This window comes from Lissotriton helveticus, chromosome 3_1, assembly GCF_964261635.1.
Source record: "Lissotriton helveticus chromosome 3_1, aLisHel1.1, whole genome shotgun sequence".
Classification (NCBI taxonomy): domain Eukaryota; kingdom Metazoa; phylum Chordata; class Amphibia; order Caudata; family Salamandridae; genus Lissotriton; species Lissotriton helveticus.
Genome location: NC_136061.1, coordinates 352,767,819 through 352,795,263, shown reverse-complemented (window position 1 = coordinate 352,795,263; position 27,445 = coordinate 352,767,819). Strand labels below are relative to the sequence as shown.

At 46.3% G+C, this 27,445-nt stretch overlaps 1 protein-coding gene across 2 annotated transcripts in view; it reads left to right on the top strand.

Annotated features, from left to right (window-relative positions):
* NSRP1 (nuclear speckle splicing regulatory protein 1) overlaps positions 1-27,445 on the top strand; it is a 363,819-nt gene that overhangs the window by 26,890 nt on the left and 309,484 nt on the right. The window contains exon 2 of one of the 2 annotated variants that reach the window (XM_078680022.1): positions 5,686-5,749. The exons of the other annotated variant lie outside the window; for it this stretch is intronic. The gene's annotated coding sequence lies outside the window, so the exon portion shown is untranslated. The remainder of the gene's footprint in view (positions 1-5,685; positions 5,750-27,445) is intronic. 2 annotated transcript variants of the gene reach the window in all.

Below are 27,445 nucleotides of genomic sequence, written 5' to 3'. Positions count from 1 at the left end.
TCTCGTTTGTGAGACACCATTGTTTACAAATAAGATCTTGGAGCCTGCCTGTTGCTTAGCGCATGTTTAGCTACATGTCACTCTCCTTTGCTGCCTTCTAATTTCACAGCACAGCCGAGGCATCACTTCCTGTTTCATCTCTGGCGCATGGACCAAGCCCTGATTGATTCCACTTAATTAGTGCCCATCTGATATTCGGACTGTGATTGAGGTACTATTTGTTCCCACTCCCCTCCTGCTCCCCCTTACCTTGTCTAGTGCTCCCTCCCCTCCTGCTCTTTTTGTGACAGCTGTGCAACATCACTAAAACGAGCATTGGCAAAGTCAATAGATTTTGCCTATGTAAGAGCTATTTGCTTTGCCAATGTGTATTAGCCATATTTTACACCAGCGTAGCCGCTCTTTAGCATGACTAAAAGTTAGTGATGTAGTGGAGAATAGTGAGGAGTGTCGTAGAGTGGAATTGTGAAGTGCCGTAGAGTGGAGTGGCATAAAGTGTTGTGTATTGTGTTGTGTATTGGGTGGCATAGAGTGGAGTTGCGTACAGTGGAGTAGACTAGAGTGGAGTGGTGTAGAGTGCATTGGTGTATAGTGTTGCAGAGTAAAGTGGCGTAGAGTGCAGTGACATAGAATTCAGTGCTGTACACTGCAGTGACATAGAGTTCTGCATAGTTGACCGTAGTGGCGTAGAGAGGTTCAGAGTACAGTATACTGCCGTAGAGTGCAGTGGCGTAGAGTGGAGTACTGCAGAGTGAAGTGGCGATTGATAGAGTGATGCAGAGTGGAGTGACAGAGAGTGCTGTGGCAAAGAATGCAGTAGTGCATAATAGAATGGTATAAAGTGCAGTGTTGCTGAGTAGAGTGGCATAGAGTTCAGTGGTGTAAAGTGCAGTGGCATAGAGTAGAGTGGCATAGAGTAGAGTGGTGTGGCATAGTGGGTAACAGTGGAGCAGTAGAGTGCAGTGGCATAGTGGCTAACAGGAATGGATCAGAGTAGAGTGGGCTGGTGTAGAGTGCATTGGCGTTAATTGCTGCAGAGCATAATGGGGTAGAGTGCAGCAGTATAGAATTCAGCAGTGTTCAATGCAGTGGTGTAGATTAGAGTGGTGAATAGTAGAGTGCAGTAACCTAGGGTGGCATACATTATAGTGGCGTAGAATACAGTGCATAGAGCGCAGTGGTGCAGAGTAGAGTGGCATATAGTAGTGCAGAGTGGAGTAGCATAGAGTGCATTGGTGTAGAGTGGTGCAGAATAGAGTGCAGTGGTGTCGATTGGTGCAGAGTAGCGTATAGTGACATAGAGTGGAGTGGCTTAGAGTGCAGTGGTCTAGAGTTTAGTGCTGCTCAGTGCAGAGGCGTACAGTGCAGTCGTGCAGAGTAGTATGCTGTAGTGTTCAGTGTTGTACAGTAGTGTTGCAGAACACAGCTGTGCATAGTAGAGTGGTGTGTTCATTGTTGCACAGTAGATTATCATAGAGTGCAGTGTTGCAGAGTACAGTGGCTTAGATTGTTTCTGAATAGAGTGATGTGGCGTAGAGTGGAACGGTGCAGAGTAGAGTGCAGAGGAATAGAGTATGTAGTGGGATAGTGTAGAGTGGCATAGAGTGCGGTGGCGCATAGTGTAGTTGATTAGAGAGGCATACATTGGATTGGTCTGAAATGCATGGGCATAGAGTGGAGTGGTAAAGAGTAGAGTGCATTGCTGTAGTGTATTGGCGTAGAATGCAGTGGCGTGGAGTGAAGTATTGCAGTGCGGCATAGAGTTAAGTGGCCTAGATTGGAGTGGTGAAGAGTGAAGTGGTGTACAGTAGAGGGATGTAGAGTGCAATGGCATAGAGTAGAGAAGATGGGCGTAGAGTGAAGTGGCATAGAGTGGAGTAGTGCAGAGTGGAGTAGAGTAGAATACAGTGGCATGATGTATAGTGGAGTGGTTCAGAGTAGAGGGGAGTGGCGTAGAGTGGAATATGCGTGGTATGGTAGTGCACTTCCATTACAGACAACACATCTTTCTTTGTCCCTTCGTCCCAGATGGTGATTGATAAAAACATCTTAACACATAGGCGAAACCGATGCATTACCTGCGCTTGTTTTCCTTGACATGTGCAACATATCTTAAAAAAATAGTTTTTTTGTTTGGTGTGCGGCTGGGTGGAAGTCACGCTGTTGACCTTACTGCAGCTTCTTGGAAATGAACCTGTTTAGTTCATTGAACTTTATTTTCTTCAAGGCGTAAGCAACAGACCACAATGTCTGCTCAATGATGCTGCATAAAGCATTACTTTTTTTGCCTTTTGAAATGTTGAAATGTACACTTTTTATTGGAAAGTTACCGATTTTTTGTATGTTTGAAATACGGTTAGAACGCACTTTAATACAGAACTGATTAATAAGTGCAAGACCTATTACTGTAAAATGTGTCTGTACTTTGTTTCTCCCCTCCCCCACTTCCCTGCACTCTTGGTCAGGTCGCTTCTGCAGTTCTACTAGTTTGCAATATGCAGCAGATCTGACAAGTTTCTCAGATCCATGTGTGATAATGGTCCAGTCCGTTTTTTTCCATTGAATTCTGGGACTTGAAGTCCTGCTTTATGATGAATTCAACAATACTACAAAACTCGGAATTCAAAGAAAGCATCTGGACTGGAGCAGTCCATCACGTATGGAACTGGGAAACTTGGCATGGCCGAAACAGATCCTCCAGCCTTCAGGACTTTCCAACAGAGTTCTTGTACTCCTCAGTGCCTGCAATGTGCTCTTGTACTCTCAGGTTTCCTGCTTTGGGATTTTGTTGATGTATTATTGCAGTGGTGCAGGACCAGCCTTAGGGCTCGTGGTGCCTGGTGCGATAATTGTTTTTGGTACCCCCCCCCCAGTGACCTCCTTTTCCATGGATTCCCGCCCTACCACCATCCAGCAGTGTGCCTCATCTCTCGATAGCCCCTCTCTCACATGCATTTTATTTGCTTTATAGCGTTACTCATTCCAGCCTAGAGTGGCAGAGCACTTTACATCACATACACGTTATAGAGCCAATCAATCATACATGTGTTAACCCCTTCGACGCTCATGACGAGCTCAGCTCGTCATGAGTTACGCCTCTCGTACACATGACGAGCTGAGATCGTCATGTAACGCGGGTTTTTTAAAAGTGCCGCGCACAGCGGGAAAACCGCTAGCGCGGATGCGGTTAATCAGTCTATAGGAAATGACTCAAAAACAGTGAGGATTATGAAGTGTAGGAATCATTTGTCACCGATACTAACAGCCAGTATATTAAGTCTGGAGAAGCACAAACTCAGAATTTAAAACGTACCACAGTGGTTGGGTTGGCTTTACTAATAAGAATGCATTCCTAATCAGATTAACCCTTTTCCGCCACATTGGGGTAATGAAAGACTGTTGAATAATTCTTTGACACTTTGTAGGTCACTGTTTTAGATTAGGATTGTAATTTATGAATTGCAAGTAACAAAGGGATCTCTGTGAAAAAAGCAATAAACTGATGCACTATCCACATAAGATACAGTTCTGTGATCTACATGGTACACATTCTTTGCAGCAGGCATATTAACCCTCTGCCCTACTTTGTGATTAGTCAAAACTGCCACTATACAAAATTCTATCTCTCTCCAGCAGGAACATTAATTGCCAGATTTATCTTGAAATTTTTATTGTGCCCGAAAACAGCTGGACACACAAGGCACTCTACAAGAGGCGCTTTTAGACTCATGTTATTTCTAAACCCCTCCAGCTGAAGTGTTTAGCGAACCTTTTCCAGAGATTATGTGTAACCTGCAGATCACATGATTGTATAATTACAAAATAAGTAGAAGGTGACTGGATGTGATGCAGAGCATTGTAGGTAACCCCCAGTTTGCAGGTTTTAATCCTACTAACATCTCTCTGCAGGTTAACGTCACTTATCCGGTGCCAAAACCAATTTTTTTTGTAGTGTACTTTATACATAAGGTGCTTATTAACATAAGTAGTCAACTCAAGCTTTCTTCCCCTTGTTATCTCAACTACTGGATCTGTTATAACTTTAGTACGTCATTGCTTTATGAGTATCTTCACTCACAATTTCTTTAAATTTCGTTTAGGCGTCTTTTCTACTTTTTCGACGAACTTATCATATAAAATGCATTCACTTATCACTTAAACTCTTTGTTAACTTGTGAAGTTACATGGTAGTATGCATCTTTATTTCCCATCGTTGGGTGCTGGGCCTGAAGGCAAATGTGGGGCCGTGGTAACCTGGTTAAACTCCCTTTAGCATCGACATCTGTTTCCAGCCAAATCACAGTACTCTCAGAAAGAATTCATTTATCATGCTTGCACATAAAGCAAAGTGTCACAATCGAGGGGTGCGGGGAGTTCTCTTTTCTTCTCTATATTTAAATACCAATAGGTTTACTTTACCAAGTAATATAAATATCAGAATAAGAAAGCACAGGGATTGAATGTGCTACTTCCAATTAACAATAAGTAGTAAATTAGGCGGATTTGTTAACCTTGGCTTCTGCACTCTCAAAATGGCTTACGTACTATTTCTTTTTGTTAAAAAAAAGCTGCATACACGTCGTGCACCACAGTACTGCAAAGCTCTTAAGATTTCGTGCTTCATACACAAGACTTCCATCTATTCATGTTTTTTTTATCTTTTAATTCTACTATTGCTAGTCCCTTTTACTCCATTATACATGCGGGAGTACAAGCCTAAATATGCTTTGATAAAACCTGGCGTGTTTGAGCTACTCTCACATAGACCCCACAAATATGAAGCTTTTATACAATCACATGTATGCGGTGTGCCACAGGATAGCTATTTGTTTAACAAAAAACATCTATGTGACCGAGAGCTCACAAGTGCAAACTCAGCCGTTCCTTCTAAAATGGATATACTGACTATAATTTAATTGCGTAATAGTAACACTTGTCATTTAAGAGTAAAGAAATGGTAGAAAATGTGGGGATGAGAATTGTGTACTCTGCCCATAGTGTTGATGAAACAAAAAGCCCAAGTGATCAAGGTCACTGGTGGCAAGGTTCTCAGCTGATACAGCATGGCAAAAAGGCATTGGCAAAGCCCTATTGGTTTGGCCGATGTTTGTTTTTGTTTATCCCTTGCTTGCTAAAAACATAGCTGAGTATGACTGAAGTACAAACATCATCATCTTAAATCAACATATCCCTACGGGAGTCAGAAACAGCATCAAGTGGCTTAGCTCCATTTGGGGACATTACGTGCTCAATCATTTTTTTAGTAGTATTGTTTTAGGTTATATACTCGTACGTTATTCTTCAGACTTTGCAGTTCTGCATACGTAGTTACCTTTTGTTCCTACTTATATGTAAGAGCAATGGGTCCCCTTTTAATTCTTTTGTTGGTTCCACTACATCACAATAACAAAAGCGTTCTAACTCCATCTTCAGCTGTTCTAATGCTTCGGAAAAAACGTTTATCATTAACTTTATCGACAACTGCTTTAGACTTCTTTTTAATAAGATCAGTTAATAGAATCCTTTTAGTGTTCATAGTTTACCAGCAAACTTGTTCAGTGTTCTCTAGCAACTGCTTATAAATTGCATCCCCTTTTCTTTTACATCTTGCTTTTGAAACCACTTTAGTACAATTTAATTTACCCTTCTCAAAATGAGAATTGTTTTTTTTTTTTTGCTATGTAGGTCCCAGCATCCTTGATTATACACCACCTGAAATTTAAGACGAAGTGCTCCAGGACCGTTATAGGTATACACGGATACATGGTTAAATTGTTAAGCGTGAAGACTAACTGTGTCAACTCTTGGAATGTTCTAAGAAAGGACCCAGACTCTATTTGTACCCTCCGCATTCACCTAGACATTTCTAAAATGCACCCTGATGCTGTCGTGTGACAATGTAACATCTTATTTATCTTACATCCTTATTGAATTTATTTAATATTCCTCACAGTGCCTATCTGCACGTTAAGATTGCTCATGTGCATGCGGGAATGCGCCTTGCCAACAAAACAAATACATTTAACAAAATACAGCATTAAAGCTTGCTTAAGGACCACGGTTTGTTCACCTACACTTGTGTATCCAAGCTTGCCCATTTGAACACCCACAATGGCCAAGCTTGGAGCCTTCAGTGATTTCAAGGTTATTATGCATTTGTAAGTTTCAAAGAGCATGGCTGGCCATAGTCCAGATGAACTCTACACAGATGTGGAGCAGCCCTAGCTTCTTCAGAAGAATCCACGACAGATGTCTTTGGAACAACTTTTCTCAATAAGTTTGCATTAGCTCCTATGTATCCCATTGTCCACAACTGCCTTGCCGAGTTTCCACTGGTCACGAATGAATGCATCAAACCATGCGAGATCCAGCAGATGTACACCTTGAAGTCAGTGTAGTGGTGGGTTCAGATACATTGAAATACTAGTTTAGTGGTAAAGTTCCCCACACAGTGCACCTGATATTTCTTGCGGTTGGATATCCATTTTCACCCTATCTTCACCATACCATAACCATACCATAACCGTGTGTTCTTCTACCTTTTACTACATAATGTCGCCCCCACATTATAATGCAGCATATCATCAATATGTTTTCAGAGTGCAGGAGTCCAGGCATAGAGTGTACTCTATGTGACAAGAATTGGGTTAGTGGTCTTAAAAGGGAGAAGGAAAGGGCTAGTACTGCACTGACTTTTGAGTACTTAATGTAACATTGTGAGGATCAAGGATACCTTCTGGTGACAACCACACTTAAAACATGGTTTCAATATACAAACCACTTCTACGTCTAATTTCTCAGGAAGTATGAGATATTGTTTTATTTTACTGTAAGGCATGGCTGCTTTATTGTCTAATATATTCCTACCCATACTTATTTTAATGTTATTGTCTTTTCTCTTAAAACAAAATACAATTTTTTTGCTCCTCCTAATGCCCCTGAGCATTTCGTCACAATTAAAGAGGTTGCCAACCCCAAATAATTTTTACTCAAACGACCATGGAAAGATTAAAGGCTGACTTAGGTCTGGCAGGATTTCAATCAATAAGCACGGCTAATCACCTGATCTGGTATCCAGGCGTGTACATTCTGTCATCCCAACTTTAACACACTCCCCTCTGTATTACCATGAACCCTATGCATTTGATTCCTACAAATCAGAGCTGTCTGTAATCTTTGTAAAACAATGAAAGGTTGCTTTGCAGCACTTTTATCGAGTTAGTGTAGTTTTGGTTATGTACCTTTTACAGCTGTAGAATATCTGAAAACACTTTTCCAATTATAGGTAGTAAGTGAGTAAGTTTCCACTGTCACCCTCTCCTATGGTCTCGGACATATGCCAGTGCATTGATTTATTTATGCTAATAAGGATGATGGTGCTTATTACTGGATTCAAGGAAAACATTTTCCCCTGGATGATGTTGCTAAGGTGCTTTGTGTGGATCCCATCTGAGTCTTTCCGTTGCACTGTGATGCTAGTGGGTTCACAATAGTATTTCACCTGATAAGCTGCCTTTAAATCGAGGTTTATGTCTCAAACCTGGCCTTTTGGAATGGGAAACTAATATGAGCCAACTCGTTAACTGAGAAAGACACCACACAGTTGGTTTGCAGACATATGTCAAGCTCGTGGTAAAATTGCAAGCTGTCACATGTTGAACATTTTAATTAGAAAGTCTATTTCCGTTTTATACATTAGAGCTGTGTTTCAGTCTATATTTGTTTCACAGGTTGGTCCCAGAAATCCTGTTCTGACTAGTCTTCCAAAGTCTACTGTGACTGCATTCTCCAGGACGGTTGATAGTGAAAGACGAACTGTTAAAAACCTCATTTTGTGAGATTCCTTCGGTGTCTACTCGGATGTAGTGGAAGGTAGCATGCTTGTATTCGACACTTTTACTCCCAGGTACCTTACCGTTAGATTCAAGGTCTCAAGAGGTGTAAGGGGATATATCTTCCACAAGAAATCGACAATGTTTCTGCCTGTCCTCTGTGAAGTTCCTGACAACGTGAAAAGACTAGTTCACTAATACATCCCAAGAAGAAACATAGAATCTTCCACCAAAAAAAGTTTCTGTATCTGAATTGATAGCCTCAAGAAAAACACTATGCATACGAAAAGCCAGGCATATGGAAGGATATTTGCGCCTTTGCGAGTGTATTCTGGAGTCTGGAATGCCCTGCTGATGGACCTAAGACTAAGAAAAAACATTTGATCTCAAGTTAGTTTTCATGTGACTGGTTCAGTATATTCAATCTAGGTTTTCTAAGTTGTTGGGATTTTATTTAAAGGTTAGAAAAGATGGATAAGAATAAATAATATGGCAATTAAAACAAGTAGAGGGGACCTTCTTTTCAGACAGGCTTTAAACACATTTTTGTTCCCAGTCTTTAATGTGAAAATAATTTTAAATTATTCAATATTTACATTTTTCTCTGTAAGAGATTGATAACTGTGATTCTCTCGCAGTTGCATATTTTCTCTTTTTCACGGAGGAGAAAGCTATAATTTCCTGGTCCAGTTGAGAACGTTTGCGATATTTTCAAACTCACAGTTTTGAAATCTCTTTCTGGTGAGGCATAGAGCTCAAGTATGGAAGATACCAAACATCTTCCAGACGAGGTTTTTTTAATATGTGCTAAACTTGCCTTTCTCAATTTGTAGCTTCATTTAGGCTCATTCCGAAACAGATATATCCTGGGGCAACAGGTATGACACATATTTGTGCAGGCCAAGCCAGGAATATGGTTAGAATCATAGTTTCCCAAAGATTTCTCAGTCCTTTTCATTGAGATGAAGACAAGAATGAAATACCAAGAATTTGTACAGTATGCTATTAAAGATTGCTGCCGTGCCCAGTGGATTTGATGTAACTGGTCTTGTATGGAGAAACCTGAAGGAAACATCAGCAAAGATTGAGCATGCTTTTAACCGTGTGTATAATGTTTGTGCGTGGCATTTGTTTTTTTCAAATGCTTGCATCTGCATTGATGAGTCTTTCGGAGCTACTTATCAACCAGATTCAGACAGGCACTAAAAGTTAATTCTGGCTCTATAACTAGGTAACTTTAGAGTTTTTCTTTTGCTAGCCTATACCTGGGGCAGACTTACTAAAGGATATTCAAATGTGCATTGCCAAATCCTGAAATAACTTATGTAGATACAAGTATAATTTATAATTCTGTGTTGACTGTCCATCCCTGTGGCAAATGGTAGCACACAGACCTACAACAGGGTCTGACATTGCTCCTAAACCACATAGGCAGCTGATGATGAATGAGCCCCCACAAATCCACAACCTTCGAATTACTACATGGAATCAATTTGTTTTCTGAATAATAAAGGAAGCAAGGGGGGAAGGAAGGGCAGTGTAGGCATAGGTTAGATCTTCGTGCCCCCAGAATAATAGAAATGATCCCCAAAGTTCCTTGTTGAGATTTGATTTCCTTTTTTACAATCAATGAATGTCATTAGTCATGGAGCTGGTGGGAAAATCAAGTCAAGTCAAAATTGCTTTATTCGAGGTTCAGTCATAAAAGCATATACAATCTCCAATAAAACCATTTAAAAAAGCGATTTTGTTAAAAGTAAAAGTTATTTTACAAACAGACAAATACATAAAAACCTAAATGTTATTACATAGCAAGAATTTACAGATAAAATGCAGATACTCTTTTAATACAATATTTGCCAGATTATTAATAGCTGACATAAAAAACATAATCAATGGCCTAAAAACTTCTGTCTAATAGTCCATGCCCATCTAAGATATTTGGCAGTGGCTATTACTATAGGCAGTAAAGTGCTAGTAGGTATAATTCTTAGAGCTACAGCACTGCTAGTAGTACCTAAGTTCTTACACATTGGGGTTAACCAGATGCGTCTTGGTTCAGCATAGGCCGTACAAGAAAATAAAAAATGACCAATTGTTTCCTTGTATGCTCCACAAGCGGGGCAATTGCTGATAGATGAACCTCCCCACCTGCCTGTCAGAGATCTAAGGGGATGGGGACCTACTCTAATCTGGAAGAGGAGCTTCCTATCCCTCGGTATAGTTATAGCGTCCCAATAGAGTTCTAGGCTGGGATTGGGTTTTACTTCTAGAAATACTCCAGCCATGGTCGCTGAACTAGTACTACTCCAATTCCGAGCGGCCACCCTCTCCCAATAGATTTCTTTTAGAACTTTTGTTTGGTGGGAATGAGGCAACCTCTGGGTTTTCCCATAGCATTTGAAGACCGAGATCACCCAACATTTTTCTAAGTTCTTTCAACCATCCAACTTTGTGGAACATATCTGTTTTAATGATATCTAAAAATCCCTCAGCATAGTGATGAAGTTCAGGTGTAGTCAAGAGCCTACGCCAATATAGAATTGGACAAAGCCTGGCCAGGTCTACAACAGCCTTCCTGCCCAGATCGTACCTAAGTGGCAGCAAGAGAGTACCAGTAATACGCCGAAAAAAATTATATTCCGAAGTTTGGAGTGACAGGAGTTTCTCAAAGCCCCACAGCTCAGCACCATAAAGTGCAGAGCCGAGGGCTTTGGCCTCATACACCTGGAGAGCTGGTTTTATTGGTTTAGTCAGGGATTTTCTATGCTCTGAGCCAAGGGCACCTACTGATTGTCTGTGCCTTAATACTGCAACGTCTATATGTTGGGACCATCTAAGGTCATTTGACACGTATATCCCCAGGTACGTAAAGGCATTAACTACCTCTAGATGGCTACCATTCATGGCCAATTTTGGTCTAAAACTTCGATGAGGATTAAAAACCATAAGCTTAGTTTTAGCCACGTTAACCTCTAAGCCATACTCCCCACAGAATTGATCAAAAATAGATAGGGCATGCTGTAAACTATTCGGAGTCTTTGATAAAATCAGAGTATCATCTGCAAACATTAAAATAGGTGTCTTGGTACCAGCCAATGAGGGAGCATCAACATTTGCAGACAGCATGCGGGCAACAACACCATTAATGTACAATGTAAAAAGCGTCGGAGCCATCGAACACCCTTGTCGAACACCCTGCTCTACCGGGAAGTCTGTGGTCACCATTCCCTGCCCCCCCACTGAATCTTAGCAAAATTAGCTTCATGGAGCCTCATTAACATTGTCAATAGTTCTTCAGGAAGGCCCAAATTCTTCAGAACCAGCCACAACTTAGACCTAGGGACTAGGTCAAAGGCAGCCCGCAGATCAACAAAAGCCGCATACAGGCTGCCGTTGCCTAGTAACACAGTCTTCCACTGCAGTAGAGTAAAACGGAAGACCTGGTCTACCGTGCTGGTAGATTTTCGAAACCCTGCCTGGAATGGAGACAAAGCGTTATTTTCCTCGGCCCAATCCAAAAGCCTATTGACAACCATCCTCCCAACCACCTTTTGGATGGTGTCAATTAGGCTTATGGGCCTGTAGTTTCCCGGTTGTGATCTATCTCCTTTCTTAAATACAGGGATTATGACTGCACCTTGCCATGATGTCGGTACAATTGCACCCTGTGCAACTGCATTGGCAAGGAGAAAAATTTACTTGCTCCAGCGCTCTTTATCATTTAATAAAGACGTCTGCCGGCACCCCGTCTAAACCCGGGGCTCTGCCACTAGCCACTGTACCAAGAGCCGTCATAACTTCACTGCTGCTAAAAGAATTTTCTTTGTAATAGGCAGGCCTAAAGCCGACCATCAGGTTGGCAAGCTGAGTTTGGGCATACTGGGGTTTAAAATAATTGACCCAGTCCTCCTGGGATACATTATTGTTAGGAGGGTCAGATACACCCCCCCTACCCCACTTTACGACGTTCCAGAAGTGCCTTGAGTCTTTTCTATCACTAGCCTCCTTTAACTCTTGCCAATGGAGCTCGTCCCACAATTTCTTAGCATTTGCTATACTTTTTTTGTATTATGTTCTGGCGATACGAATGGTCACTAATTGCATCCCCTTGATAGCTGCGTCTAAGGCTAATCGGGCATTCCTACACTCAATGTTATACCACTTGGCCGGCTTGAGGGTTGCCCCACTAAACCTTTTCGCAGGTTTCAGGAAATGATCCCTTATGCCCGAGAAGAGGCTTGCATGGATTTTAGTTACTTCATCCGTGCATGGGTCAGTTGTATTCACTTGTTCAATAGCCATTATGGCTTTATCAACCTCAGCGTTAATACTATCCATGGCCTGTTGGTTAGTCATAACTTGTACCCATTTTAGCCTACGCATATCGTTTGTAGGAACAATTGTGGGGATACTATCTTCCACACGGTTCAGGACCGCATAGTCAGATGTCCAATGTTAGAAGCGGCTGTCTCTAGTTGGCAGAGGTATACACTTCTGACAAATAGGGACACACCTTTTCTAGTCAGGGCAAGGGGATCACACACTTAGATAACCCCTGCTCACCCCCTTGGTAGCTTGGCAAAGCAGACAGGCTTATCTCAGAGGCAGTGCGTTAAGCATTGATGACCACATACAGTAATAAAGTGAATACACTACAAATGGACACGACACAGTAGTATTATAAAAATAAGGATTTTTATATAAGGCTTAGCACAAGACCAAATAACGACAAAAATATACCACAATCTTAATAAATACTCTTGAAAGGAAAAATAACAGTTCAAGCACGGTTTCTTCTTGGCACAAAGTCTTTAGTATCAAAAGCAACTCTTCTTCTCTAAAACACAGTTCTTGGCAACAATGTAACCCACACGGGGGTCACACGACGTCGAGGCAAAGTTAATCCAAAGGTTCGGCGTCGACCGCGAGGAGCGCTACGTCGAGCCCGGAGTCGCACAGACCCCAACAACACAGTACCTTGGAAAAGTGAAGCACTCGATGATCAGCGGCGTTGAGATGTCCGGCGTCGCGTCTTCGGCGCCGATCGGGCCTCGGAGTCGGGGCGATCTGCAGCGGCGTCGACCGAAGTCAGGCAGGAGCAGCGCTCACGAGGTGAAGCAGGATACGGCGTCGTCGATGTCGATGTTACAAGAGTGAGCAGCGCTCACGGCGTCGAGAGGGCTCGAAGTCGATGCGATCAGCAGCGGTGCAGACACGAGGTCACTTGGAGCTGGAGCCGAACTCACTACTCACTGGCGTTGTTGCTGGCGTCGATCGGGCCCGGCGGCCGGCGTCGAGGAAGCGGGACACTGGAGCCGTTACTCACGATGTCGAGCTGGATTCGGCGGCGTCCGTCGGCGTCAAGATTGCTGGATTCTTTCAGAGGTGCTGGATTCACAAGTTCCAGCAAACAGCACTTTAAGCAGATGAAGTCCTTTAGCCCTGTGACTTCAACAGGAGACTGGCACTCTTCCAGCCCTTGGAGATTTTCTTAGCAAAGATTGAAAGTACACACACAGTTCCTCTCTCCTGGTTCCTTGGCAAAAATAAAGAAGCAATGCAGGATTCCCCCAACAAACAGCACTCTGGCAGAAGGGGTAGGCAGTCTTTAGATCAGCAGGCTTCTTGTCCTTGGTTCAGGTTTCCTTGTCAGAAGTGATCTAAATTCTTGGTTCAGGGGTCCTTCTCTTATACCCCTTTTTGGCTTTGATCCCTTTGTCCATGCAGGGGAATTTCCCCCCATCTTGGGTTTGTTGTGGGTGTTGCCAGGCCGAAGCACCTGGCCTATTCACTGTGCAGGGCAGAGTCTTAAGCCGCCCAGCAGGAGCGGAGCCAGCATTGTCACTGGCAGGGGCAGGGCCATCAGTTGCCCGGCAGGAGGTGGGCCAGGAAAGTCCCAGGCAGGCACAGAGTCATCAGCCGCCCGGCAGGGGGGCGGAGCCAGCATTGTATCAGGCAGGGCAGGCTATCAGGAGCTACTCTTCCCCTACTCTCAATGCAAATGTCCCACTCACCCCACACTGACTCATTCAGACCTCTGGAGCCACCCAGCTCCTGTCACACGCACACCAGAACCAGCAGAGACCGGTAGACAGTTAGACAAGAAAATAGCTACTTTCTAAAAGTGCTATTTTCAAACACAGAGTCCAAGAACCATCCACACAAACGGATGCGTTATTAAACCCTGAGTTCAGGGATACCAAACTCGACATTGCACCATGCTCCCCGAGCCCGCTAGGATTATAGCATTAATAATCCTGGCAGCCCATTCTAACTTATGGAGAGCAGGTTACCTTACAATAGTGAAAAACGAATATGGCTGTAATTCACTATTAGGACATGCCAACCTTGTCAGGCTTGTCCTACCTTATGCTTACAATGCACCCTGCCCTTGGGCCTACCATAGGGGTGACTAACATGAAGTTAAGGGAAGGTTTAGGGACTGGCAAGTAGGTGTACTTGCGCAGTCCTCGTGACAGTCAGACTGCACGTGGTCTAGCAATGGTAGACCTTCAGACATACTTTTACTAGGCCGCTCTTGTGGGTGGCACAACACGTGCTGCAGGCCCACTAGCAGCATTTGTATTTACAAGCCCTGGCACTCCTGGTGCACTCTACTAGGGACTGACAGTAAACCAAATAGGCCAAACATGGAATTCAATCAATACAGCAATTTCACATAGGGAGCACTTGCACTGTGGCACTGATCAGCAGTGGCACAGTGCCCAAAGCATTTACCAGCAAAAACATCGTAAACAGAGGAGGCAAACAGAAAAAATGGAGGAGAGACTCATGCCAGGTCTAACACGTGTCCCCTCCAGCTGAAATGTGGGGAGAACTACCCCTACCCTAGGGAGTCCTCATCACTAAGGCGGAAAAATCTGGACAGACCATCAGCATTGGCGTGATCTGTGCCAGGGCGGTGTTCCACCGTGAAGTCCATCCCCTGTAGGGAAATGGACCACCTCAACAGCTTTGGATTCTCACCCCTCATCTGCATCAACCATCTGAGGGGCCTGTGGTCTGTCTGAACCCGGAAGTGAGTCCCAAACAGGTAGGGTCTTAACTTCTTCAGCGCCCAGACCACAGAAAATGCTTCTCTCTCTATCGCACTCCACCTCTGTTCCCTGGGAAGTTACCTCCTACTGATGAAGGCTACAGGTAAATCTCGGCCCTCTTCATTTACCTGAGCTAGAACAGCTCCCACGCCATGCTCTGAAGCGTCCGTCTGGACAACAAATTCTTTAGAAAAGTCGGGTGCCTGGAGTATGGGTGCTGTGCACATTGCAGTTTTCAGGGTGTCAAAGGCCGTCTGACAGGCGTCAGTCCAGATCACAAGTCGTGGCTGCTTCCTGGAAGTCAGCGAAGTCAAGGGGTGCACAATGTTACCATAATCCTTGACGAACCTCCTGTAATAACCCGTGAGACCCAAGAAGGCTCTCACCTGAGTCTGGGTTTTGGGCGGTGCCCATGCCAGGATGGTATCAATCTTGGGTTGCAGGGGGGCCACCTTGCCGCTCCCTACTTGGTGCCCCAAGTACACCACTGAACCCTGCCCAATCTGGCACTTACTGGCTTTGATTGTGAGGCCTGCTCTGCGCAGGGCCGACAACACTTCCTGGAGGTGGTGCAAGTGTTCCTCCCAGCTGGCGCTGAACACTGCGATGTCGTCCAGGTAGGCGGCACTGAAATCCTCCAGCCAAGACCTGGTTGACCAACCTCTGGAAGGTGGCAGGGGCATTCTTCATCCCAAAGGGCATAACCCGGAATTGGTAGTGCCCATCTGGTGTGGAGAATGCTGACCTCTCTTTTGCCCCATCAGTCAAGGCGATCTGCCAGTACCCAGACGTTAGATCAAACGTACTAAGGTACCGGGCAGCCCCTAACCGATCTATGAGCTCATCAGCTCTGGGGATGGGGTGCGCGTCAGTCTTGGTGACTGAATTGAGTCCTCGGTAATCCACACAGAACCGAAGTTCCGGTGAAGCACCAGGCGCTGCAGCCTTTGGGACCAAGACCACTGGGCTGGCCCAAGGACTGCTAGAGGACTCAACCACCCCTAAGGCAAACATTTTGGAGACCTCCTCCTTGATGTATGCCCTGACCTTGTCAGTCACTCTGTAAGCCTTGTGCTTCACAGGAGTGCTGTCCCCGGTGTCCACATCATGGACACACCACTGAGTGACACCAGGAATCAAGGAGAACAGATCAGGGAATTGTCCCAACAGTTGGCGACAATCATGCTGCTGCTCAGGGGTCAGTGTGTCAGAGAGGACAACACCATCCACTGACCCATCTTGCTCTTTTGCATACAGGAGGTCAGGAAGAGGCTCACTCTCCTCCTCCATTCCAGCATCTGTAGCTAGGAGCATGCCCACTTCGGACCTTTCTAAGTGGGGCTTTAAACGGTTGACATGCAGGACCCGCAAGGGGTTCCTGGGAGACTTCAAGTCCACCATGTAGGTGACATCGCTCTTTTTCTCCACAACCTCAAATGGTCCAGTCCACCTGTCCTTGAGCGCACAAGGTTCCACAGGGGACGTGACCCAAACTTTCTGTCCAGGCTGAAGCTCTACCAGAGTGGCCTTCTGGTCGTACCACCGCTTCATCTCCTCCTGGCTGGCCTCCAGATTTGCCTGAGCAAGATCTCTGAAGCGCCTGGTCTGGTTCCTAAAGGCCAGCATGTAACTGTATACATCCTGGGGAGGTTTCCTGGGAGATTGCTCCCAGCCTTCTTTGACCAGACTCAAAGGTCCTCTTACCGGGTGACCATACAAAAGCTCAAAGGGGCTGAACCCTAGAGACTTTTGTGGCACCTCACGGTAAGCAAACAACAGGCATGGCAAGAGGACGTCCCATTTACGCCTCATTGGTTCTTAAGACCCATAATCATGCCTTTAAGGGTACGGTTGAATCTTTCAACCAACCCATTACCTTGAGGGTGGTAAGGAGTGGTGAACTTGTAAGTTACCCCACACTCCTTCCACAAAGACTTCATATAGTTGGAAATGAAGTTGGTGCCCCGGTCTGACACCACCTCTCTGGGGAATCCCATTCGGGAAAAAACACCCATCAGTGCCCGTCCCACCACGGGGGCCGTCACCGTTCTGAGAGGGATGGCTTCCGGGTACCGTGTGGCATGGTCCACCAAGACCAGGATGAACCTGTTGCCCAGGGCTGTCTTGGGGTCCAGGGGCCCAACAATGTCAATCCCCACCCGGTCAAAGGGGGTACTGACCACGGGAAAAGGTTGGAGAGGAGCCTTCTGCTTCCGTCCGCTTTTCCCACTTGCCTGGCAAGTTTGACAGGTCTTGCAATGGATATCTGTATCCCTTCTCATCTGAGGCCAATAAAAATGGGTGACAAGCCTGTCATAGGTCTTGTCCTGCCCCAGATGTCCAGCTAACGGAACGTCATGAGCCAAACCCAGTAGGAAGGCTCTGAAGCGCTGGGGTACCACCAGCACACGGGCTGACCCAGGCTCAGCAGCCTTAGGCTCGCTATACAGGAGGTCGTTCTCCCAGTAAACAAAATGTGACCCTGACTGATCACCTGAGGTTTGGGCTGAGTCCTGCTGCCTCATACCCACAAGAGAAGGGCACACTTTCTGTTCTGCACAGAATTCCTCCCTGGAGGGACCACCATCCTGCTGCCAGTGGGTCAGCTCGGGCAGGTCTCCCAGTTCAGCAACTTGTTCCCCTGTAGGTTCCAGGGCATACCCCTCAAGGTCTGCCTCCTCCTGGACCACGGGAACTACGGGGGACGGTTTCCCGCGCCCCCTGCCTCTTCTCTTCACAGCTGGGTCCTGGGCCATAGTTTCAGGCTCCAGAACCCCCTCAACACCCTTACTTGCTGTCATGGATCGAGTGGTTGCACACACCCACTCTGGCACACCCAACATTTTCAAATGTGTCTCCCTCTCCACCTTAGCCCAAGGGGAGTCTTCCAAATCATTGCCCAGGAGACAATCAACAGGCATGGCGGGCCTTACAGCAACTTGAAGAGTGCCTGAAACTCCCCCCTATTCAAAGGAAACTTGAGCTACCTCACACTCTCTCTGGGAGTTGTCAGCAGCTATCACAGGGTAGAATGCGTGGGGAACAACCTGCTCTCTGGACACCAAGTGACACTTGACAGCTGTCACACTCGCTCCGGTGTCTCTGAGAGCTTCCACTCTATGGCCATTAATGGTCACCCACTGCCTATATTTCTTAGTGTTACTAGGCAGAGGGGGTGGAGGGACCAATTCAATGTCTCCTAGAGAGACCAGGGACATCTCTGCGGGACCCTCCCCACCATGGGCAACCATCTCCTCCCCTCCCAGGGCTACACTCGCCAACTGACGGGGGGCGGCACGTGGTGGTGCACTGGGTGGTGCACTAGAGTTCTTCAAGGGACACTGGGGATCATAAAACCGGTGTCCCACCTCCTTACAAGCGAAGCAGGTCATTGGGCCCCTACGAACAGGTCTACCTGTCGGGCCTCTGATTTCTTCTCTGGGGGAGGCTGGGAACCCTTCCCTTGGTTCCCTTGGGGATTACTTTGGGGCCCTTTCTGGAACTCCTTCTGTTTACCCTTGTCCCCCCCACTCTTCTGCTGGGGACCCTGCCCACCTTTGGCTGAGTCTCCCACTGGACCCTTGTGGACCCTGGTACTGACCCAGCGGTCCGCCTCTTCAGCAAGTTTTCTAGGGTTAGATATCTTGCTATCAATAAGGTGCTGGCGCAGCTCTGGAAAACAGTTATTAGACAAGTGCTCCCAAGCAAACAAATCATAAATGTAATCTACTCCACCCCTCGCAATCAGGATTTAGGGTAGGCTACTCTACGGAGACGGCCCTCCTAAGAGCCACCGAGACTCTAAGAGCAGGGGCAGATGCTGGTCACACAATGGCCCTGATCATGCTGGACCTAAGCGCAGCTTTTGACACCGTAGCGCATTCCATCCTGCTACGGTGTCTGAACGAAGCTGGGGTCGCTGGTCCTGCGCTGGGCTGGCTACAATCTTTCCTTACAGAGAGATGTTTCCAGGTTCAGCAGGGGACATGCCGCTCAGGGGAGATGTCACTAGACCAGGGAGTACCTCAGGGCTCGGCCCTGAGTCCCACTCTTTTTAATTTATACATGGCCTCCCTGGCGAAAGTTGTACACTCTTTTGGCGTGGAATTAGTGTCGTACGCTGACGACACTCAGCTGCTGATCTCCCTATCTCAGAGTACTACCAACACCCCAAAAATTTTTACATTTTGTATGCAGGCATTAGCAGAGTGGATGGATGCCCATTGTCTAAAACTCAATGGCTCCAAAACAGAGGTGTTGGTGGTAGGGGGAAAAAGCGAAAAATGGTCGGATGAGTGGTGGCCGCCTTGCCTGGGCCCTACCCCCATACCATGTCAGGAGGCTAAGAATCTGGGAATCTGGATGAACCCTTCGCTCTCATATGAAGGCCACATAAGGCGCCTGGTGGGCAAATGTTTTGGAGTCCTAAAGACCCTAAATAAAACCTTAGACCTCCTGCCTCTATCAGCCAGAAGAACTCTAACGCAGGCATTGGTGACCTCGCGGTTGGATTATGGCAATATTCTGTTCCTTGGGGCAACCGAGGGCAGCATAGGTCGCCTACAAGTCATCCAGAACTCCTCCGCTAGACTGGTGTTAAGAAGACCCAGGAGAGCTAGCTCGAAATTGGCGCTGGATGCGCTTCATTGGCTGCCGGTGAAGAAGCGTGTGCTATTTAAGTGCCTCCTTTTTTGCCACCGTATTGTCTGGGACAAGTCACCTACATACCTGAAGGAGCTAGTCAGCCGTTATGAGCCTACCAGGACCCTCCGTTCAGAGGGTACCGGTCTGCTGACAGTCCCCAGGATTAGGAAGGCGAGATTAGGTGGACGTTCCTTTGCGCTACTAGCAGCTCAAAATTGGAATAAATTACCTCCTGTGCTGAGACTGGAGGACAATGAACTACGTTTCAGGGCTCTGCTCAAAACTCACCTATATACTGCATAGTGGCTGGGTGTTCTAGGCAGGTACGTTGGTAGCTTAGCGCGGGGACACGCCGTGATGGCGTTACTGAGCGCTCTATAAGCTCTTTATTATTATTATTAAAGAGCATCATAACTTTCCACTTTGCTGCCCTTTACCCAACCATCCATGGCTCTGCAAAAATATGACACATATTCCACCCACGTCGTACCAGGCAATTTCTTACATTCTCTAAAGGCCTGTCTGTACTTTTCTGGGGTTAGGCCATACCTTAACATTAAAGCATCTTTCATATGAGCATAAGATATCCTATCCTCAACAGGCATGTCTGACAGGGTATCTCTTCCCTCATTCACAAAGCGACCCCACAACCCCGCTCCCCAATCCTTCTCAGGGACCCGGTGGGCCAACAATGCTAACTCATATGCTTTAAACCATTGACCAATATCCTCATTCTTCTGAAAATCTTTGATCACATCTTTGGGAAAATAAAACCTACTTTCTGCAGGCACAGATGGGATGCTGCCACCAGAGGGATTCAATTCTAACTCTTTAGCTTTGAGCTCCAACTCCCTCATCCTGGTATCACGCTCAAAAGCTAACTTCTCTCTTTCAAACTCTAACCTTTTGATCTCCATATCAGCTTCTCTCCTGCCTCTTGCATTCTCTATTTCTAACTGCCCATTTATCTTAAGTTTTGCCATCTCCATGTTGTATGCTCGCTCCTTCGCCCTTTCTTCTCTTTCTTCAGGAGAAAGACCTTTGGAGGAAACACTGCTGCCAGGAGAGGATGCGGGCCCATTCACTGGCACCTCCTCCTCCCCTTCCCCTGGCGGTACCACCACCGCATCAGAGGGATCTCTGGATTCCAACCAGGCCTCCAAAGCTTTGAGATATTCCTCCTTCGCTGAGATGCCTTTGGTAGGGACTTTAAATTTCTTGCAAAAGGATTTCAGCTCCTTTAATTTGTAATCCTTTATCTTACTCCTATCAAATTCCTCCACAACAACAGGGGCAGTGACTCCGGCATCACTCATGGTCAAAACTGGCAGTTTCAAAAATCAAGTTCCAGGAAAGCGGAGAACAAAAATAGAATATCCAACCAAGTAGATTGTGAATGCGCTATGGTCTGCTTTCACTATGTAGCATACACTAATCACTGCACATGGGTCATAAATGCAAAGTTCAAATCCTCACCGCTGACCCACCAATGTTAGAAGCGGCTGTCTCTAGTTGGCAGAGGTATACACTTCTGACAAATAGGGACACACCTTTTCTAGTCAGGGCAAGGGGATCACACACTTAGATAACCCCTGCTCACCCCCTTGGTAGCTTGGCAAAGCAGACAGGCTTATCTCAGAGGCAGTGCGTTAAGCATTGATGACCACATACAGTAATAAAGTGAATACACTACAAATGGACACGACACAGTAGTATTATAAAAATAAGGATTTTTATATAAGGCTTAGCACAAGACCAAATAACGACAAAAATATACCACAATCTTAATAAATACTCTTGGAAGGAAAAATAACAGTTCAAGCACGGTTTCTTCTTGGCACAAAGTCTTTAGTATCAAAAGCAACTCTTCTTCTCTAAAACACAGTTCTTGGCAACAATGTAACCCAAACGGGGGTCACACGACGTCGAGGCAAAGTTAATCCAAAGGTTCGGCGTCGACCGCGAGGAGCACTACGTCGAGCCCGGAGTCACACAGACCCCAACAACACAGTACCTTGGAAAAGTGAAGCACTCGATGATCAGCGGCGTCGAGATGTCCGGCGTCGCGTCTTCGGCGTCGATCGGGCCTCGGAGTCGGGGCGATCTGCAGCGGCGTCGACCGAAGTCAGGCAGGAGCAGCGCTCACGAGGTGAAGCAGGATACGGCGTCGTCGATGTCGATGTTACAAGAGTGAGCAGCGCTCACGGCGTCGAGAGGGCTCGAAGTCGATGCGATCAGCAGCGGTGCAGACACGAGGTCACTTGGAGCTGGAGCCGAACTCACTACTCACTGGCGTTGTTGCTGGCGTCGATCGGGCCCGGCGGCCGGCGTCGAGGAAGCGGGACACTGGAGCCGTTACTCACGATGTCGAGCTGGATTCGGCGGCGTCCGTCGGCGTCGAGATTGCTGGATTCTTTCAGAGGTGCTGGATTCACAAGTTCCAGCAAACAGCACTTTAAGCAGATGAAGTCCTTTAGCCCTGTGACTTCAACAGGAGACTGGCACTCTTCCAGCCCTTGGAGATTTTCTTAGCAAAGATTGAAAGTACACACACAGTTCCTCTCTCCTGGTTCCTTGGCAAAAATAAAGAAGCAATGCAGGATTCCCCCAACAAACAGCACTCTGGCAGAAGGGGTAGGCAGTCCTTAGATCAGCAGGCTTCTTGTCCTTGGTTCAGGTTTCCTTGTCAGAAGTGATCTAAATTCTTGGTTCAGGGGTCCTTCTCTTATACCCCTTTTTGGCTTTGATCCCTTTGTCCATGCAGGGGAATTTCCCCCCATCTTGGGTTTGTTGTGGGGGTTGCCAGGCCGAAGCACCTGGCCTATTCACTGTGCAGGGCAGAGTCTTCAGCCGCCCAGCAGGAGCGGAGCCAGCATTGTCACTGGCAGGGGCAGGGCCATCAGTTGCCCGGCAGGAGGTAGGCCAGGAAAGTCCCAGGCAGGCACAGAGTCATCAGCCGCCCGGCAGGGGGGCGGAGCCAGCATTGTATCAGGCAGGGCAGGCTATCAGGAGCTATCCTTCCCCTACTCTCAATGCAAATGTCCCACTCACCCCAAGCTGACTCATTCAGACCTCTGGAGCCACCCAGCTCCTGTCACACGCACACCAGAACCAGCAGAGACCGGTAGACAGTTAGACAAGAAAATAGCTACTTTCTAAAAGTGCTATTTTCAAACACAGAGTCCAAGAACCATCCACACAAACGGATGCGTTATTAAACCCTGAGTTCAGGGATACCAAACTCGACATTGCCCCATGCTCCCCGAGCCTGCTAGGATTATAGCATTAATAATCCTGGCAGCCCATTCTAACTTATGGAGAGCAGGTTACCTTACAATAGTGAAAAACGAATATGGCTGTAATTCACTATTAGGACATGCCAACCTTGTCAGGCTTGTCCTACCTTATGCTTACAATGCACCCTGCCCTTGGGCCTACCATAGGGGTGACTAACATGAAGTTAAGGGAAGGTTTAGGGACTGGCAAGTAGGTGTACTTGCGCAGTCCTCGTGACAGTCAGACTGCAAGTGGTCTAGCAATGGTAGACCTTCAGACATACTTTTACTAGGCCGCTCTTGTGGGTGGCACAACACGTGCTGCAGGCCCACTAGCAGCATTTGTATTTACAAGCCCTGGCACTCCTGGTGCACTCTACTAGGGACTGACAGTAAACCAAATAGGCCAAACATGGAATTCAATCAATACAGCAATTTCACATAGGGAGCACTTGCACTGTGGCACTGATCAGCAGTGGCACAGTGCCCAAAGCATTTACCAGCAAAAACATCATAAACAGAGGAGGCAAACAGAAAAAATGGAGGAGAGACTCATGCCAATGATGCCAGGTCTAACATCCACCATTTGTGCTCTACGCACAGCGGATTATGGTCACTTTCTATTCTCCATTTGACCTCCATGTCACCAACTAATTTCCAGAGTTTCATGCTACAGAGGACATAGTCGATTCTGCTCCTATGCCGCACATTGTCAAAAGTGTTTGCCCCTGTCTTATCACTCTTAGTCCTCCCGTTTAGTGCCCTTACACCCCTTTCATAACATATAGCATTTAGACAGATAACGTCCTCGGACCAGCGAGTAACAGGTTTCAAATCTAGTTTGGGGACTCCCCATTGCCTATCCTTCTCATCCCCAGTAAAATCATCATAAATTGCCAATGGTTCAAAAGTTCGGTTTAGATCACCAGCTATCACAATGTTGTTATCCAGAGAGTGGGTTTCAAGGAGGGAACCCAAAGCCGCTAAAACTTCTGACCTCCCGCCCCTGTTACCCCTAGCATAAACATTGTAAATATCAAGCCTTCCCAAAGGGCCTAGGTCGAATCTAATAAGTTGGGTGTCTTTGTTTCTGGTGTCTACCACTTTGACAATGAGTGATAGACTCTGCCGGACCCAAATAGTTAAGCCACCCATAGGTCGGCCCTTGGGACCCTTTAATGCTGCGACAGAGTAATTCAAATAGCCCTGGGCAAAAGGTTCGCACAGCCACGTCTCCTGGAAAATACAAACATCGAAATTATTTACAAAATTTAACCAATCCTGGGACTCCTGTCTAGAGCGCAACTCCGCAATATTCCATGAGACTAGCTTGCCCACACCAGCCCTATTACTGTCAATTATTCTTGTGGAAATAGCTATAGCGGGGGGAGTAAGCGACCCCTGTTCTACTTCACAAGAGGTACCTTGGTTCGAATCTGTTATAATAATCTCCCCACTGGTCGAACCTATCTGTAAGTTAGACTTAGGAGGGTAGTCGGCACCAATCCCTTCCCTACCAACTTTCTCTGTTGTCCCCGTGGTTTTCTCCCCGTTCATGATCACCAAATTGCCCCTGATTCCTAGTAATGGATCTAATGTATGTCAATCATTAATATCCAACCCCGAGCAATTTCTCTCACTTACTCTACTTAGGGTGTATAGAGATCGCTCCAGGGGCGGGGGGCACGATTTCCTTAGCTGAATCAGTAAGTGAGCGGGGGCACTAGTTCTGAACTCTAATGCAAAGAGATTTTCAGCAAGGAACACTGATTTCAGGGTTAACTCTATAGAGTCAAATTTATAATTTGGGGCACTAGTCCTTTTTGCCTCCAGGATGTCTTCCCTAATAACTGAGCGGCAGCCTCTTACGTGGCGCAGCCAGTGGATGGCTTTATTAATTAGGGTATCTGGGTACTCCCTATTGCCAAATCTCACTTTTTCGAGTTTTGGAACATTGGTCATATATATTTTGTTTTGGAAGTAAGCGTTGTTAACATAACTAGCCCCCTTTTTCCCTGGGGCACTATCCTCTTTTACTTTCACACTATCAGCTGCACTGGAAGCGATATTTAGCCCACCTTCTGGAGTAATAGACTTGTGGCGTAGTTTCGGAATCATTCCCCATTACTCTGGAGTTTTGTAATGTTGGCCCTCCTTTTGTACCTTTCAGAGATATCCGGCCAGTTTTACCAGAATCAGTGGCTTGTATCATAGTTAAATCACTATGCTTGTCCCTTGCCTGGGTTTGATGTACCTTGCTTACTGTGCTCGGTTTTGTTGGAAAGAAATTTCGTGCAATTGATGTCACATTAGGCAGGGTATTTAGCCTTCCCCCAGGCTTGCCACTAACTAGAGTAGTTAAATTTATAATTAATGTCTTTAATGATTCTATTTCGTCTCGTAAAAGAATGACAAGATTGGTTAGAGTATTAACTTCTTCAGACACTACTTTACCCCTACTAATGTTTATATTGGGCACAGCGTCCAAACTGGCTACCTGTTGTATCACAGGGGCAGTACATATCCCTTCAGCCCCTGCGCCTGGTGACGTTTGTGGAATAGAGGACTCATTGTGAATGTCAGCCAGGACTGCAAACCTGTTACCACAAGGTATCGAGAGGACAGAAGAAGATGCCAAGTCCTCACTTGTAGCGTTAGAGGGGGGTGGGGGCATCCTGACCCATATGCCAATGAGCCTCACTAGGTATAATCGGACAACCCCATATCTCATTATTACTACCATCCTTGGGTTTTCTTTTTGCCCGAAACATAGCTGGAATTATAGGGGAATCGGTGGGATCGTTTACTGATCTTGACATAGCACCGCTCTTATCACTTGTGACCTCACCGCTAATATAGCCTTGATCGGCCACAAGGATCTCTCTACAGTCATCCACAAGATTGTTAATTCGATCTATTACACAGTTTGCAGCGGCATGGCTAGCCCCTTTTCTGGGTTTCTTTCCCTTTTGATATTTAGGGGGGTTGCCGTCCCCTCACCCCATAGATTTGCGTTTCCCCATAACACCTATATATAAGCTATTTTACTAAGTTCAATACAACTGGTAACAATTACAGACAGCCAAGTGCAGACGAATAAGAGGTTTAGCCCTGACCTTTAGGTGAAACCCCCTCAGACCTCTGTTATAGTACAAGTTCCTCAGGTTTAGGCCCGGTGGTAAGTCAGGTTCAGCAGATATTATGGACAGGGCCCTGCCCTGCCCTGCCTTGTCCTGCCCCGGATGGCCACAGATGGCCCGCCCTTTGCCCGGGCTTAGCCCGGCGCCGCCCGTGCGCGTCCAGCGACGAGGGGGAAGTGCCGTTGTTTTGTGCGCCTCCAGGCGCGGGAGTGTACGTGGGTGTGCGGGGATGTCCCGCAAAGCACTCTGGGGGCTGTAGTCCCCCCGCTCAGTGGCCGCTTGAGGATGTAGTAGGCGGCAGCGGGGGGGGACCAGCGATCAAGGGAGTCCGAGCGCTCGCAGCGCTGAGGAGGCAAGTGGGCAGAGAAAAGTTCACCAGGCAGCAAGGCAAGTCTGTGGATGTCTCCCTCTCCGCCGAGGGAGCGCCGTTGTTATGTGCGCCTCCGGGCGCGGGAGTGTACGTAGGTGGGCGGGGATGTCCCGCAACGCACTCTGGGGGCTGTAGTCCCCCCGCTCAGCGGCCGCTTGAGGATGTAGTAGGCGGCAGCGGGGGTGGACCAGCGATCAAGGGAGTACGAGCGCTCGCAGCGCTGAGGAGGCGAGTGGGCAGAGAAAAGTTCACCAGGCAGCAAGGCAAGTCTGTGGGAGAATCTTCCTCAGTGTCTAACCACAACCATCTGCCGCCTCAAGACATTTTCTTTTTGAGATATTTGTATGTATTTTCTCATAATGAACTGCAAAAACTGGTTTACATATGGACAAATCCCTCCCTTTTCGGTTTTTAGGTGCTGCACGCAAGCCAAGGATTTGAGCTTCTAATAGTTTCTTTCATCTGCTGCAGCATATGGAAGGAAACGCAAACGGACATGGAGAGTTAGATGCTTCAGTGATCTCAATCTGGCGCTGTTTGTGATCTCTAAATCAAAACTTCATATTCACTAGTGTACCTCAACGAATTTAAGTTTCCACTGCATTATGAGATTTACCAAAATGTTCACTTATACCTGTTGCAGTCAGTACTCCTGCATGTTAGACTTGAACTTTAGTATGCACCTTCAATATAAAGATAGGTTTTCCAGTGCACAATGTACTGGTCCTTGGTTTCTACCCACAGTTTCTTGGTTCTTGATTATATCATTAGATTGTGGATCTCTGGCAGTGCTTAAAATGATTAAAAGTGGAGTTGCCAAATGCCATCTGTATTTTAAGTTACTTTATGAAGTTAGCTGTACTCTCCAGACACAATCTGTTTTCTGGTTTTATTAAAGTTACATCCACAATTAGTATTTTGACTTGTGTGCTGTAGTTTCCCTCATGAATGCAAGTAAATTGCTTATGATGGTCCTTCTCTTATATAAGGACAGCCCGAATTTGTGGAATGTTATTTTCCACAGATTTTCAGATTTTTTGAATAAGCACCTTTAAAAAAAAATCACCTACAGTTTTAACATTTTCAGTTCATCACCAGGTATTGGGATTAGTGATATTTGGTC